This window comes from Cupressus sempervirens, chromosome 3 (assembly GCF_028749045.1).
Source record: "Cupressus sempervirens isolate cs-2001-9-10 chromosome 3, ASM2874904v1, whole genome shotgun sequence".
Taxonomy (NCBI): domain Eukaryota; kingdom Viridiplantae; phylum Streptophyta; class Pinopsida; order Cupressales; family Cupressaceae; genus Cupressus; species Cupressus sempervirens.
The window spans coordinates 1,019,936,844-1,019,952,669 of record NC_143120.1 but is presented as its reverse complement, the minus strand read 5'-3'; positions in this window follow the sequence as shown (position 1 = coordinate 1,019,952,669).

The window sequence follows — 15,826 nt, the reverse complement described above, 5'->3', positions numbered from 1 at the left end:
CAAATTCTCCACTTATATATGTGAGAGAAAAGAAGAGAGCACATATGAAATGTGAGGTTGGATGCAACTATTATTTGAATACTTGATGTGGATAGTAATGTAGGTAAATAATAAAATAATCATGATATATATCCAAAATTTATCGAAGAAATATTATTAATAAAAATGGTATATAATTTGGCTTGAATATGTTGTAATCTATTTTACCAATGAAAGATGTGCCTATCTCTCTTTCACTATATTAATTAATTATTATAGTGTTCAACTTCCACAATTATGATTAATTTCTAAACTAAAAGGTAAGTCTTGTCACTATGTCACACTTGTTAGTCCCTGCCTATCTATAGGCAGGGAACTAATGTTTCCAGTTGAGGCAAAGCAATTAATTTTTACAACTAAAAACTAGTGAAGTCTAAAGTTTAAAATAATTTTCAATGAAGAATATCTTTTTTTTTTATTGGCTATTAGTAATTTTTCTAGGGGTAAAAATAATTTTTGACATAGAAAATTATAAAAACAAAATTTTGGAATGTTCTACTCTGCATAGCAAAGCTTTACTGACATCCTTTTGAGTTCTTGTAAATACTTCCTGATTTCATGGATTATAAACTAGAATCTTATGAGCTATGTGATGAGTCTGTGTAGTTGAATTCAGCGAAGGTGTTTGGGGCAAGACATACCATGGTCATGGGATGTACAATTCATGCAACAAATTGCAAGGAAGTGATGAGAGAACCTTCAACCACTCAACCACACCTATTGAAAGTACAAAGCCAGAGGAAATCCTCAATAAGACCAAAATTCAACTAAGTGATGAGAGCGCCTTCAACCACTCAACCACACCTATTGAAAGTGTAAAGCCAAAGGAAATCTTCAATAAGACCAAAATTCAGCTCTAGAAATCTTTAGAAAAAATCCTCACTTTCCATCATCTTCATCAGCAAAAATATCTGTACTCTTTGCTTCATATAGTCCTTGCAATATTTTTTTTTACCATATCTATTTGCAGCATTCTTTTTCCCTATTCTGACAAAACCCCCTTCAACACATTTTTAAAAACTATTTTTTTTCCACAATGTGTCTTTTCTTAGGAAACGTCTTGTCTTCTCTCCCTTTTACACCCTTTTCTCCCTTTCCAAATCCTCCTACTCCTTTACCAATAAAAAACCCTACTTCTCCCTTCCTTTGTACTTTGGCTACTCTCTTCCCTAAAATTGACCATGCACAAAGATATTTATGAGAAATCTCTATACTAGCCAAAGGTGTAATCTACCATCCATTCAAACCTCCAACTCCATCTATCCTAAATGGAACTCACCAAATATCTAATGAAATTTAGAGAAGCCCTTGTATCTCCTTTTTAAAATCGGTATCTTTTAATGAAACCCTAATATTTGGAATGAGGTTTGGAAGATGTAGCATGATGCAAACAAAACATGTTTATGACAAAGGAAGATATAGGTGAAGATGAGCATAAATATTACAAAAAATTTCAATCCAAGAAATGAAAGCTCGAATTCACAATTCTAGAAACTTCTTCGACAAGGGAGCATTGCCAAATATTGCAATGTCTATGGGACCATTTTCTCTTCCATCATTTTCACCATTGCTAACCAATCCACACCCTTTAGCTTTGATAGCTCCCGAGGTAGAAAATCACATGGTGCAAAAAATAGCTGGAGAAAAAGGCACCACATTTTCTATATTAAAAATGGATGAAAATCAAGAATCTAGAGAAAACCTAATTATGTCTACCATCATTCGTTCCCCCTATGGTTAGGATCATATTTAGCTACAATCACAGACATGCCACTCAGTGAAGTGAGACCACAATGTTGTTAAATAATATGTCCAATAATGTTGGACCCACTAGCAATGTAGTTAGAGTACTAATATGTATAAAAATGAATTTCAAATATCCCTTTGAATGTGCTCTCCTTTTAATAGTCCATGGTTATAAAATTTTAGAGCATAAATATATTTAGCTAAAGGAATTTTTGAGATGTCAGTAGATTAACAAACTTAAATACAATGTAACCAACAACAATAATTATTGGTTTTTTAAATATAATCAACAACTCATGTTTAATAAGAAATGAGTAGATGTTTTAAACTACCTATATTCCAATATGAATATAGTATTACTTTATAAGATAATTAGTCCCTGCCTTATAGGCAGCGAACTAATGTTATCATTTCACCACTTTGAATTAATTTATATCACTAACAGGTTCTAAAAATCAAAGGTTTTGAGAAGATTATTTTTAAAATCTATCTATAATACATAATTTCTTGTTTCTTATTGGCTGAGAACAATTTTCCTAAGGTTTTTTTTCTTGTTTAATACAGAAAATAGCTAAGTAAAGCTAAAAAGATAACTATGCATTTACTAGATTGTCAGATACGTCACCTATAATGGCATTGGAAAGTGCAGTAGAAACTAATAAATATATAAATAATGTCAAACAATTTTAGGACTTTCAATTCAGTCATTGCTACAAAAAAAAGTGACGATTGCCAACAACACTATCTGAATTTTTTTACTGTAAGTTGTTTTGGAAAATTGTGTTGATGTGTTGTGCTTGAGTGTGACAAATACAATTTGACTGGTTTTCTTTGTGTAAGTCCAAACTTAGCGGACCACCTACTAGTTTATCTATGATGTAGAATCTTGGAAAGAGATGATCATATTTTAAGATATGATGCATTCTCTTTTGAATTTAATCACATGGTCCCACAACCACCATAAATATTAGTATTCATTTTTCTCTCGTAGATATTCTTTATTGATTTGAACAAGATTTGTAAGTGTTAGAAGTTATTTAGTATGTAAATGTTTTTAAGAGTTTGATTATTTGGAAAAAATTTAATAATTATGTCTTTTGAATTAAATCGATACATAGTCTTAAATCAAATTCAATATTATTTTAGTAGATAAGAAATTGTTAAATATTCAATCATTATTCAAAAACATTTGTAATATAGATAGTGTGTGTTAAAAGAGTTGTTTTTCTTTACATCTATTATTGACAAAAGTAAATTTTAACCAATATTTTATAAACATTTATAATGATAAAAATACATAGTATAATTTCAAAACAAATATAACTTTCAACAAATCTTATAATATTATTATCAATGAATACAAAATTACAAACTTACATGTGTAACTTAATATAAATTTTACTAAAATTTGTACTTTTATTGAACACAAATTTCCATGCCTAATGTTTTCATTTTCTATTTAGATTTATAATATATAAATGTTTTCCTAATTTTTTTATTTAAAGTAATTAATTTAAATTTTTCTTCATACATTTAGAATTCAAATTGAATTTTATATATATATATATATATATATATCAATAATTATTATATCATTACACATATAATATATAAATAAATGATTTTATTATTTATAATGTAAAAATGTATTATAACTTTCAATAATAAATCTACACACAATTTTAATATTTTTCTAATAAATAAGATTATTATAATTATATTTAATAATATTATCAAGTATTTAGAATTGAATTGTACTACAAATAAAAACTTCTATCTATTTTATCACTTTGTTATTCTCACATAAGGTAGGGAAGCTCAATAGAGCTCTTGTTGTACTTGATGTAAGTAATATGCTATCCATTCACCTATGAATAATTATTCATTATTATGCACCAATAAAAACTAGTGTTTGTGATAATTTGAATTTATCTAAAGTTAACGTATTTGATAATTCAATTAATATGATGACTTGAATTCTTTTGGTGTTATAAGACTCTCTTTTTTGGAATGATAAACAATTTCAGAATTTTTAAGGGTATAAAGCCCCACTTTTGCTAGATTTTTGTAAAAATAGTTTTATCTTATCCAAATCCTTATTTAACCCACCTCCTTTATATTCTTTTTAATTTGTCAACTATTTAGATTACCAATTGGCATAATAACATTTAGAAAATTTTATCACAATTAAGTGATATGTATAAATTATAAAATTAAAAATCTAACTAAATACCTAAATTAAATTAAATATATAAATAAAATATTAAACTTGAATATAGATTTATATATTTTTACATAGAACATAGATTTCAATTTAAATTACCTAAACCTAAATATATTGTTGACCCTAAAGGTAATTTTGGTATTGTCTATTAGTGCAAAATGCTGAGTCATTTTCTAGGCAATGTTAGTCAGCCAACACTATAATTGAGCCACTTTAGAGGTCAAAAAATTCTAATTTAGTTTACATATATAGTTCATGTTGAGCGCTAGCTAGTGTCAAGTATACTTAAGAGTCACCGAACACTTTAGTAAATACCGAGTGATTCAGGATACAACATATGTTGAGCGACAGAGAGAGACTTTACAGTATAAAGCAAGCAGAGCTAAAGCTGAGGGATGACATGAAGAATAGTATGCATTGAGCATCAAAAGAGTAATAGTGTTTTGTAAAATAGTTTTTTTTATATGATTTTTTAATGAAACAAAAACTTATGTAAACCATTTTTTCATACTAAAAGCATGTTTTACATATTGAGGAGATTATGTATGTTAATGAGGATCATATATCCCTATGTAAGGTAATCTACCAATTGGAAAATTAGAAGGACCAAGAAACAAAAAGGGATGAATCTAGATCATTGATATTAATTAGAAGCTTCATCAAATAACTATATAAGGAGGGTTTCATACCTAATTCTTGTGTGTGTGACTGAGAGAAGTTTGGATGTAAAGTTTTTAAGGTGAATTAGAGGTGAACGATAGAGGTGACCAAGCAGTGCAGTGAGGAGTCATTAAAGATCAATCATAGTAAGGCAATACCATATTGGATAGAGAAGATATGTTCAGCATTGAAGTTCATACTAAAGGATCAAGTATTGTTGTGTTTCCACAATGCACGCCCCATTCCCTAGTAGAAATGGGGATCCTCTACCTTTTTCTGGTCCCCAAATTCACAATTCGGGGTCTAGGAAATGTTAAAGAGTTAAAAAGTAAAAACCTAAAAAAAATGAAAAAAATAATCATAAAATTTAGAAAATAATAATAAATAATATAAAATAAAAGCACCAAATTTGAGGAAAAAAAAATTGTTAATAAATAATTGAATGCTTTTGCGTTTTAATTTCTAAGTATACTTTATTTTGAACTAATAAGTGTCTTTCTTAGTCATGCAGATATTATGGCATCCACATCTGGAGAGAAAATGGCACCCAAGCCCATTGTATTCAAGTTCCAAGGTGTACCATCAAATTCAAGGTTCCATGATGATCATGCAAAAATAAAAGACACTGATTTGGGACATATTGACTTGGGAGAGTTCCTTAGGATCTACAACAAACCCACTGAAAGATTAGCTCTAGTATCCGCCTTGATTCGTTCCAGTTTGGTGAGCGCAGCTTCACATCCAGTATCACTACAATCGACAAAATTGATTATGAGACTAGCTCAACATTTTGTTCCTGAGGAAAGGGTGGTTAAGAGTACAACAGGAGAAGTAGTCCTTGACCTCTGACCTAACAACATCGAAAGGGTCTTCCATCTCCCGAGGGTAGATCAATTCATCAGACTCTCCTATGAAGTAGCAGAGAGATGGTATAGGAAGCACCCCAAAGAAGCATTAGAAATCATCCAATCCTCCTACCTCATTGAGAAGACTCCTTTGGGCAGGGTCATAGGAAAGGTGGACATGATTAGGGGATACATGAAGGAACATATTGGCTATTTCATCATCCTTTTGAGCAGGGTCATGGGTTTACCAGTAGCTGGCCACCCCAATGCTTTCATGGTTAATCTCATTGAAACAATCAATATGGAAAGAATGTTGCTAGATTGGGCCACCACACTAAGTGAAAACTTGTGTGTGCAATTGGGGGCAGTTAAAGACAAGAAAAAGTTCTATATGACTTCTTACATGGTATATCTACTTGCAGCAAGGGCGAAAAACTACCTTGGTTTGTACAAAAGAGGCAGTATGCAGGATCCTACTGCCTAGCCTTACATTGTCTAACATTAGTTGGTGAGGAAGAAGCTCTTAGCACAAAGTAAGGAGTACAGAATTGTGAATGACAGTCATTTTGGTAGTCATCTAATTCATAGAAGGTGATTACACAAAGAGGTTATCTAATGAGGCAAAAGCACAAATAATAGCCCTCGAGGCCTACTTCATCCAATTTTCACATATCTGCAAGTAGTTGGTGTCTCTGTTAAACCCAAGAAGCTCCCTAGATATCCAAGCAACAAACTGGTGTTATTGGAGATTGCTTAGCCGATTAAATCTGCATATGAGAGGGTGAAAACATAGAGGAGACCCTGTTGGACATGGCCCCTAATCATTGGACCATACTAGATCAAATGGAAGCAAGATATTCCATTCTTTGAGTGGTAATGGGAGAATTATCCCCTCAAGGAGTACAATTCCCCAATTCCCCTAGGCTCTATTTTGATAATATCGAGAAAGTGGACAGTCTAGTTGGCAAGGAGTTCCATCATGAAGATGTTATTGAATATCATTGGATGAACACAACAAATGACTATGATGTCTGCATAAGTGACTATTGTAGGGTGACTTTATATCTAGCAAAGAAGGCTCTCAAGCTGAACATCCCATAGGAAATAAGGCAACAAGATCCATGAGAGTTGTTGGACCCCCTATTCAACTTGAACAAAGTAGGAGAGAGGCCCATCATGAATGTCAAGGTTGAAAGGGAGGAAGGCGATGATATTAATCATTGGGCAAGGCACGTAGTTAGAATGACTAAGGATTGGATCAAGAAGCCTTTTCAACTTGATCCACTACTGGACACCATGATCTTTCATGCTCAAGCCTGCCTAGAGAAAGGTAGAGGGAAGAAATTTACAATTCCTACCTTTGCAGCCCAGTCTCCCATCAAGCCAAAGACAATATATCAACTTGACCACCAGGTTGGATACTACCATCCTCTAGAGAGGAAGGGAAAGAAAAAAAGGAAGAGGACCTCTCCTCAAAGGATTCAAACAGAACAAGGTGAAGCGCAAGTACCCCCTTAGCAACAAGAGGAGAGTGTATAAAGGGTCCAAGGATACTAGAGCTACTCAAGTCCAGGATGACCCTCAATTGCCTCCCTTTGTGCCTAGCCAATTAGAAGAGGGAGAGAGTCAGCAAGTTTCTATTCCTCCTTCACAAGAAGAGCCAGCATCCCCTTCTGCCTCCACAAAACAAAAGAGGATTAAAATCTGAATGAAGAAAAGGAAAAGGGTGACCAAGAGAATGGTGCCTTTTCCATCTATTCAAAAAAATAGAGGAAGAAGAAGAGGAAGAAGAGGAGATACATGAAGAGGAACAACTACCCTTGCAGAGAAGAACCTAGCTAGCTAGAGCCATAGAATAAGAAAGGAGAAGAAGTACCATGGGTGCATCGCCATCCACCCTAGTAGGACCCTTGGAAGTCTATTCTTCAGAAGATGAAGTACAACAATGGGTGGATGAGCAAGGTGAAGAAGGTGATGACATTTTCAAGATGTCAGATTTTGATTTTATGCCCATCAAAATAGAGTTAATTGGGGACAAGATCAGGGATACTCCTACAGATGAACCTCAACAAAAAGACTAGATGCCAATGTCACTAGACTCACAAGGTCTTGATCTTACTCCCCCATCTCCACCACAAGTCACGGTGGTAAATAAACGCTCAGTTACCCCTCGGCCTCAAAGTTTAGAAGAGGAACAGGTTTAGAAGGAACCATCACAAAGGGAGGAAACAAAAAAAATGGTGATTGATGAAGTGTTGAAGGAGGGACAAATGGTGGAATATTCTCAACCACCTTCCCAAGACACTGAGGTGCAAACTACAAGGTCTACAAAAATAAAGAATGTAGAAGAAGAGCCCACACAAAGGGGAAGTACTCAAAGGAGGAGTGATAAGGGGAAGGAGGTAGCAGAACATACTCCTTTGTCCTCAAGAGGTAGGTCTTTAATTGAGCACATCCCAAGATGACTCCAGAAGGAAATAATGAGGGGTGCCGAACCTCAATTCTATGTCGATGAGGAGGACAGTTTTGAAATTGCAGAGATTTTGAATAAACCTAAGTCCCTTTTGCATGAAGCAAGACTGTTGGCATTTGTCACCAATAAATGAGACCAAGAATTGTTTGTGCAAGTGGTTGTCCCTCCTTAAGACACAGATATTGCAAGCCTTGGTCCACAAGATTATCATCTCAAAGAGGTGATGTTGGGAACACCCACATGGTATACATCTCGATTGATGGTGACCATGGGAATCAAAGAAGTCGTCAGGAGCATGGAGTAGGAAGAGGTCAAACTTTAAACACTTTGAAGGAAAAATGAGATCCTAAGGGAATATTTAGCCAAAGTGGTTGGTCATCCTGATCTTGAGCACCCCAAGGACACATTGAATACCATTCTTAGAGAAGGGGGAAGCTGTACATGTAGATCCATTTTTTAAAGCTTATTAGTAGTGGTAGGAAAGTTTTGAGGATAAAGGAATTTTGATAATTTAGGGGAACCTAAAGTTATTGCATGCTACACAAGAGTATGTGAATAAGATGGTAGCAATTTTGAAGCACAACTTTAGCATTATGGATGAGGTAATCGCCTGGGTCAAGGACTTACAAATTTTGCAAACAACAAAGGGACAAAGGTATAGGATTTTGGTAGATGTTTATAGTACTAAAGAATTAGATTTGGTCAATGATTAGATAGAGAAGCTAACTGATAGTAATAAAGTAATGGAAACATTACTTGTGGAGATCCATAGGCACAAGGACCAAGCCCAAGAGAAAATTTGAGAATTAGAGAAGCATTACAGCAATGTTGGCTTAAGGGTTTTTGAGGATCAAGAATGAGAGAAGTTGTTACCTATATGGGTAGTAGTGGAAAGTTTTAAGAAGATTTTTGTGGAAGCTGCTAATGATGAGGATATCTGGCAAGCCTTCAGGACTGAAGAAGCTTTGTTAGAATTGGATACCAAACTTGGGGATTTTGTTGACACTTGAATTGAGGTAGACAATTACAAGAAAAAGGTCAAGGAAAAATACGAGGCTTTAGATTTACTAGATGTGGCTAAAATTACTAAGATTATAGAGAAATTCAAGGGCAAACATCCAAGAATAGCTTTGGGATGAAGAAGAACAATACCCAAATGCCAGAATTTCATTTTTAACACTCAGTAAAATTTTGAAATTTTGGGCTATTTTGAGGTGTGCAAGTGCATAGGTCCACGGGTCCATAGGTGTGCAAATTTGTAGCTTCATAGGCCTGTAGGTGTACTCTTTTAGAAAGTTCTACTGACAATTAACTGCCAGTTCCAAGAATAGAGCTTTCCATGCATTGAAAGCACATTTTGATGGAAATTTAAGTCTAACAAATGCCCAATAAAGGATTAGGTTCTAGTTTTGGTACTTCTAGACACTTTCACTTCGACTCAGAGCTTTCTCATTCTTTCTTCTCTCATAATTCTTTGTTTTTTAACATGTTAAGGCTCATGCATCCAATTAATGAATAAAATATGGATGGAGTCCTAATTAGCACCAATTAGATTGTAGTTTGTATATAATTAGTTTATTTTGTTAATTAAAAGTATTTTATTGCATGAAGAATATCTCTCACTCTCAATACAAATTGAGGAGATTATTTCTTATAAATACCCCATTGTAATATGTAATTAGGGTCGTTATTTTGCAATAAAATTATTCTTTTCGTGCTTGCATTTGGAGTATAGTAATTCTTACCTAAATGTGCCATTATTTTGTGGATTTATTTTCATGAAATTGTGATTGACCCAAAGGTTTATTGCTTTGTTTCTAGTTGTGTATTTCATTACTTCTAGTATTTGTTATGGTATTGATGAAATCTGTTGCATAACTAGCTTGAGAATAAATCATCGAATTGTGCCTGCATAACTTTTCATCTCACATGAGTGCATTTTTTGTGGCCTCGCGATTTGATGAAGGGTGAAACATCATACATGCGCTCACTAAGTTCCTCACCAAGGATTACATCAGTGAAATTAGGGAAGCACTACTCCTTTCATTGGTTATTTATCGATCTCTTTGAAAGCTTAATTCGTGGACATGTCGTTCTCCATAACTTATGTCCATTAGGAATTTTCAATTTCATGTAATTTATTTTCAAGTTTTCTTATTTGCTTTGCTAACCCCCCTATTAGAATAGGAATTCATACTAGTTGCATTGTTAGATTGCATTCATAAAAAACATAAAAATACAAAAACATAATTTTCTTGTGTGTGTTACTTCGAAGTAGCGTGCAGATTCTTCGTTTCATTCAAAATCAAAATGAACTAGCAAAGGCCTCCTTGTGAACAATCACATTTATCTTCAACTAAATAGATTCTAGTAAGTCGCAAGATCAACCCAAAACCTTGGAGTTGATTCACGAAATTAGCTTTTCAAAAGAGAATTCACAAGAATTCCTACCATTCAACATTCTACATAACGACAGCTCAACAGAAGTGGCACTAGAAGGAGGGTAGTACTTTTGATTCTCAAAAAAGGAAGGAAAATTTGCCAAAGTTTTGAAATTCTACACTTTTTGAAAAATTTTGTGTTTGCCACAAGTTCAAAAAAATTTCTAAATTTTTGGGAAATTTAGGTGTGCAGGTACATAGGTGTGTAGCTCTATATGTCTGCAAATCCACAGGTCTATAGCTATGTAGGTGTGCAAAACTTTGTGGTGTGAGAAAGTGTACTTCTACAGAGGTGCGCTTTTTCTAGAACTAGTGTAAACTAGAGGGTTTTGATTCAGAATCTCCATTTCAGTGAGCATTAAGATCTTCATCGAGGGCACATGAATTTCTTGAGCTCACCCACTTTTATAAACCACATAGTGATAAGGGAGTACCCCGAATTCAATCACTCCAGTTCAAACTTTCATCATCTTCTTCAACCCCTCCTCCACTCCAACCACCCGAGGGACCACCACATACTCCAATAGTTCCACTTCCATAACAACCACCCTTAGGTCTACCGAATCCTCTAATGGCCATTTTAACAAACATAGTAGATTCACCAATAAACTTGAGAGGTGCACTCCATGACCTCCCTAAGAATCCCAAAAAAAATTTCCCAAGGTTCATCTATGGAGAAACATGAATTGTTGAAGACCATGTTAAATTATTCAAAGCAATTTGCAACTAAAAGAAAATTGCCAATGAGGATGTGGTCCTTCATTTATTCCCCTATTCTTTGGGGGAAGTCACCTACAATTGGTGTGTCAATTTGCCACCTGGATGTATCAGAGATTGGAATACTTTCAAAAAATTGTTCCTGGAACAATTCAAAACATTCATCAACCCAATTGTGATACATCAACAATTCATATCAATCAAAAAGAACCCCGCTGAGATAGTTTCTCACTTCAACCATCGCTTTCATATGGCATATTGCAAGCTAGAGGCACCATACACTATACCAGTTGAGGTAGCTATTCAGATTTATCTGAATGCTATGAACCCTCTTGTTGCTATCTTTCTCAAAAGGCTTCTTGTAGTAGATATCGATACATTAGAAAAGGTTTCCACGGAAGTAATAACTTTTACCAAGCAAGCCAATCCTAATGGAGGAGGATTGATGCTTCGACCTCAAGCTATCACGGCAATGCTAACATAACTAGTCAGAGTACCCCTAGTGCCTAGTCAATTCCTACCTATAAGCCCAGTTCCACTATAGTAGGTACCCACTCTACAAAACCCTACGCTAACTTATCCAAGGTACAAACCTCCTAAGACCACTTTCTTGGAGAAGAAGGCAATGGTTCCCATAGAGACAAATAATAACTTCATTTTAGAATTTGATAAGATGAAAAAGACTATGTCACAAATGAACAATGAATTGACTCATCTTAGGTTGTCACAAGGATAGAATAACAACTTTCAAAGAAACAACATTGGTCCTTATAACAATAATAATGGCCAAAATTACAACCAAAACTTCAATGGAAATAACAACAATGTAGGAAACGATAATGGAGGAAATAACTTTTATTCTCCTGATTGAAATAATGGCTTCCAAAGATAGAATTGACAATTGAACACCCATCTGAATAATGGAAGCATTCCTATTGACAACAACAACAATAATGTTCAGTATGCAAATGTCAATCAGTATGACGACAATCACAGTGTCCCTAGTAATGATGTTTCATACGACAACAAAAAACAAGAGGTAGCTCAAAGCTCTCAAGAAAATGATAATTCTACTCTTGTGCAATGTAACACTATGATGTTGGAATCCTATAACCCTACACAAAAGCTGTAGGTAGAGTAGTCAATAGATGAAGAGTTCTCATTTCCATTCAGCCAAGAGCCTGATCTTTAGCAAGAAGCGATGTTTGCCTTTCGCAATGACAATTGAAATAATTACAACTTGAGAAGTAGAAAGGAACCTCTGACTGATGGAATTCCTCCAGCACTGCAACCAACTCCTCTTGATCCAAGGGCAAGCAACAATTGGGTGCTGGTTAAACCACCACTCAAAGGACAACAAAATCAAAACTCAATGAATGTGCTAACAATATTGAAAAACCCTACTTGGTCTATTGAAAGATACAGTGTGGGGGAAGACTTGAAATGAACAAACACCAACATGTCTATGTTTGACATGTTTCAAAATTGTCCACAACAATAACAAGCACTCATGAAGACCCTAGACCATATGAAGACTACCCATAATGAAAATACTACCCCTCAAAAGACGATATCACAAGAAGTTAATGTTGCAGAGGCATTGCCCACCATGTTTAAAGACAAGGTAGAGGTGCCTTTTTTTTTTGCTTAGTATTAAGATATATGGGAAAAATCTTCACAATTTCCTTATTGATTTAGGAGCTTTGTGCAATGTCATGTTGTTATCCATAGCACAAAAGTTAGGGGTCACCCCTCAACCTACCAACTAGATAGTGATACAGTTGGACAAAACAAAGGTGAAAGTCATAGGTATATTGAAGGACGTGTAGATAGACCCCCAAATTCAAGACATCATTGATCTACATGTGGTTGATATTCCAAAGACATATGGATTGCTCCTCAGTAGAGAATGGACGAAGTGTCTAAGGTGATGGTTTTCCACAAATTTCACTCAACTTTGGTTACCATGGAAAGGTCTAAACAATCAAATCAAGATAGATCTGGAAGCCAAGTTAAAAAAGATGATCACTAATTAAAATGCTCCTAATGAAGTAGCCTTCTTACAAACAAATCTAGGCTCCTACAAGGTCATGGTTTTTGATACTATGTCAACTGAAAAATCCAATGATCAAGATATGGACTCCACAATTTTTGCCCAAAAAGATGAGGTCGTAGCACAATTCATAGACCATATGGTGGCTAATCTACAATGCCTAGGAGAAGAAGTTGATCCCAATATTCTCCTCCTTCTAGGATTTTGTTGATTGCATAAAGTTAGCCATTCAGATTTCGAGTGCTCATCATGTCAAGAAGAAATTGCTAAGGTATTGACACAAATGGTCAAAGTAAATAAATTTGAGGATCCACAAAATGAATCTAATGCATCTAATGCTATTGAAGAGATTGAAGAGGAAATTCCTACAAATGCATCTAATGCTATTGAAGAGATTGAAGAGGAAATTGAAGATTTGAGTGCATCATATAGTGATACCTCTCTAGATGGCAGAGGTTTGTCTTGTCCTCCACCTAGAATGATCAAAGTACAAAGGAGAAGATGGTACATAAAAGTCCAAGGATGGACTTCTATGGTCATTTTTCCTCTACCCAAAGTCGAGGAAATTCAAGAACTGATAGGGGAAATTCAGGACAAACAAGAGAAACACACACCTCCTCTATCATGGATTCATAATGGAGAATCATCAAGTTCGCCTCCCAAAAAATTGCAATAGGTTCCTAAGAAACAATCCTTTAAAGCTTAGATAAAAGAAAAATTGAGAACAAATAAGCATAAGATCAAAAAACCCAAGGAAAGCCCAATTTGGATGCTTTGCTTCAATGGTTCCAAGTGTAAATCAGGAGTTGGTGCAAGTATTCAGCTAGTTGCCCCAAAAGGTAAATCTTTCTATACTGCATATCGATTGCAATTTAGATGAACTAACAATGTTGTAGAGTACGAAGCCTTAATATGAGGACTTCTCTTTTCACTCGAGAAAGGAGTTATAGCTCTCATTGTCGAAGGAGATTCCCAACTAGTTATCTAACAAGTAAAATTGTTGTACTCTTGCAACGATAAGAGATTGATTACCTATAGGAAAAGGGTATGGGACTTGTTAGATGACTTCCAGACTTTGAACATAAAGTCCATTCCAAGAAGGAAAAATATGGTAGCAGATGCCCTTTCTATTTCGGTAAGTGCATTGCAGCTAGTTGAAGGAACAAAATTGAAATAGTTTTTAGTTGAGTTGGTCACCGCTCCATCTATTCTAGACAATATCACAAACTTCAAAGTTTTTCAGGATGATCAACATATACTAGAGTTTATTACATGCAGCAGTCACTTTAAGGGAAAATAAATAGATGACACCCCAAATGACAAACCAGAGGATACTAAAATTCAAGATGAAGATGGAATCTTGAACTTGAAGACCAATATTATTCCAAGGGAATGGTTGAATTAGAACGTATCTTTTATCATGATGAATTGATGCTCAACAAAAGAATTCTTTAAGAAAAGAGGATCGATGAATGTGATTCATACAATTTAGGAATGAAGGATGATCCCAAGATGGTAAAGACTAGGAAAGCATGTAGTTTATAGGAAAGAGAAGAAATGCTCAAATTACTCACAGAATACAAGGATTTCATTGCTTGGAGCTATGAAGATCTGAAGACGTATGACCCTCAAATCATTATGCATGAAATTCCCCTCAAACTAGATGCCAAACCTTTCCAACAAAGGCAGAGGCCCATTAATCCCATCATCGAGCCCTTGTTAATGAAGGAAGTCAAGAAAATGTTGGATGCGAAGATTATCTTCCCTGTGCATCACTCCACATGGGTGGCTAATCTAGTTCCTATACAAAAGAAGACCAGAGAGATTTGACTTTATGTAGATTTTTGCAATTTGAACTTGGCATCTCAGAAAGACAATTACCCATTCCCCTCACTAGACAAAGTCCTACAAATTGTGAACAATTCAAAAATGATGTCATTCTTGGATAGATATTCTGGTTATAATCAGGTAATGGTAGAAGAGTAAGATAGGTTAAAGGTTGCCTTTACAACCAAATGGGAAACCTTTGCCTATAGAAGAATGCCATTCGGATTGATTAACATGGGAGCTACCTTTTAGGGAGCCATGGATGAAGCGTTTAAGGGATTGATTAATAGATGTATAGTTATCTATATGGATGACTTGACCATCTTTTCAAAAAGATTGAACTACTCACATTGCAGACCTGAGATAGGTGTTCAATAGGTGTCATAAATATGGCATATCTCTTAATCCCAAGAAGTGTTCATTTGGGGTCACTAAGGGAAAACTCCTAGGTCATATCATTTATGAAGCTGGCATCTCCATTGATCTTGATAGAGTTGAAGCCATTTTGAAGTTATCACCCCCGAACAATCAGAAGGAACTCAAGTCTTTCTTTGGGAAGATAAATTTTGTTTGAAAATTCATAAGTGGATTTGCGGAGATTGTGTGTCCTCTCAATAATTTGCTTAAGAAGGGAGCTAAAATAGAATGGGCCCCTAAAGTTAAGAAATCTTTAGAGGATATTAAGATGGCCATTTCCATGGCTCTAGTATTGGTAAGTCCCAATTACAACCTTTTCTTCAAGATATATTCCTTTGATTCAGAGCATTCGTGTGCAGGGGTTTTGACCCAAAAGAAGGAGAA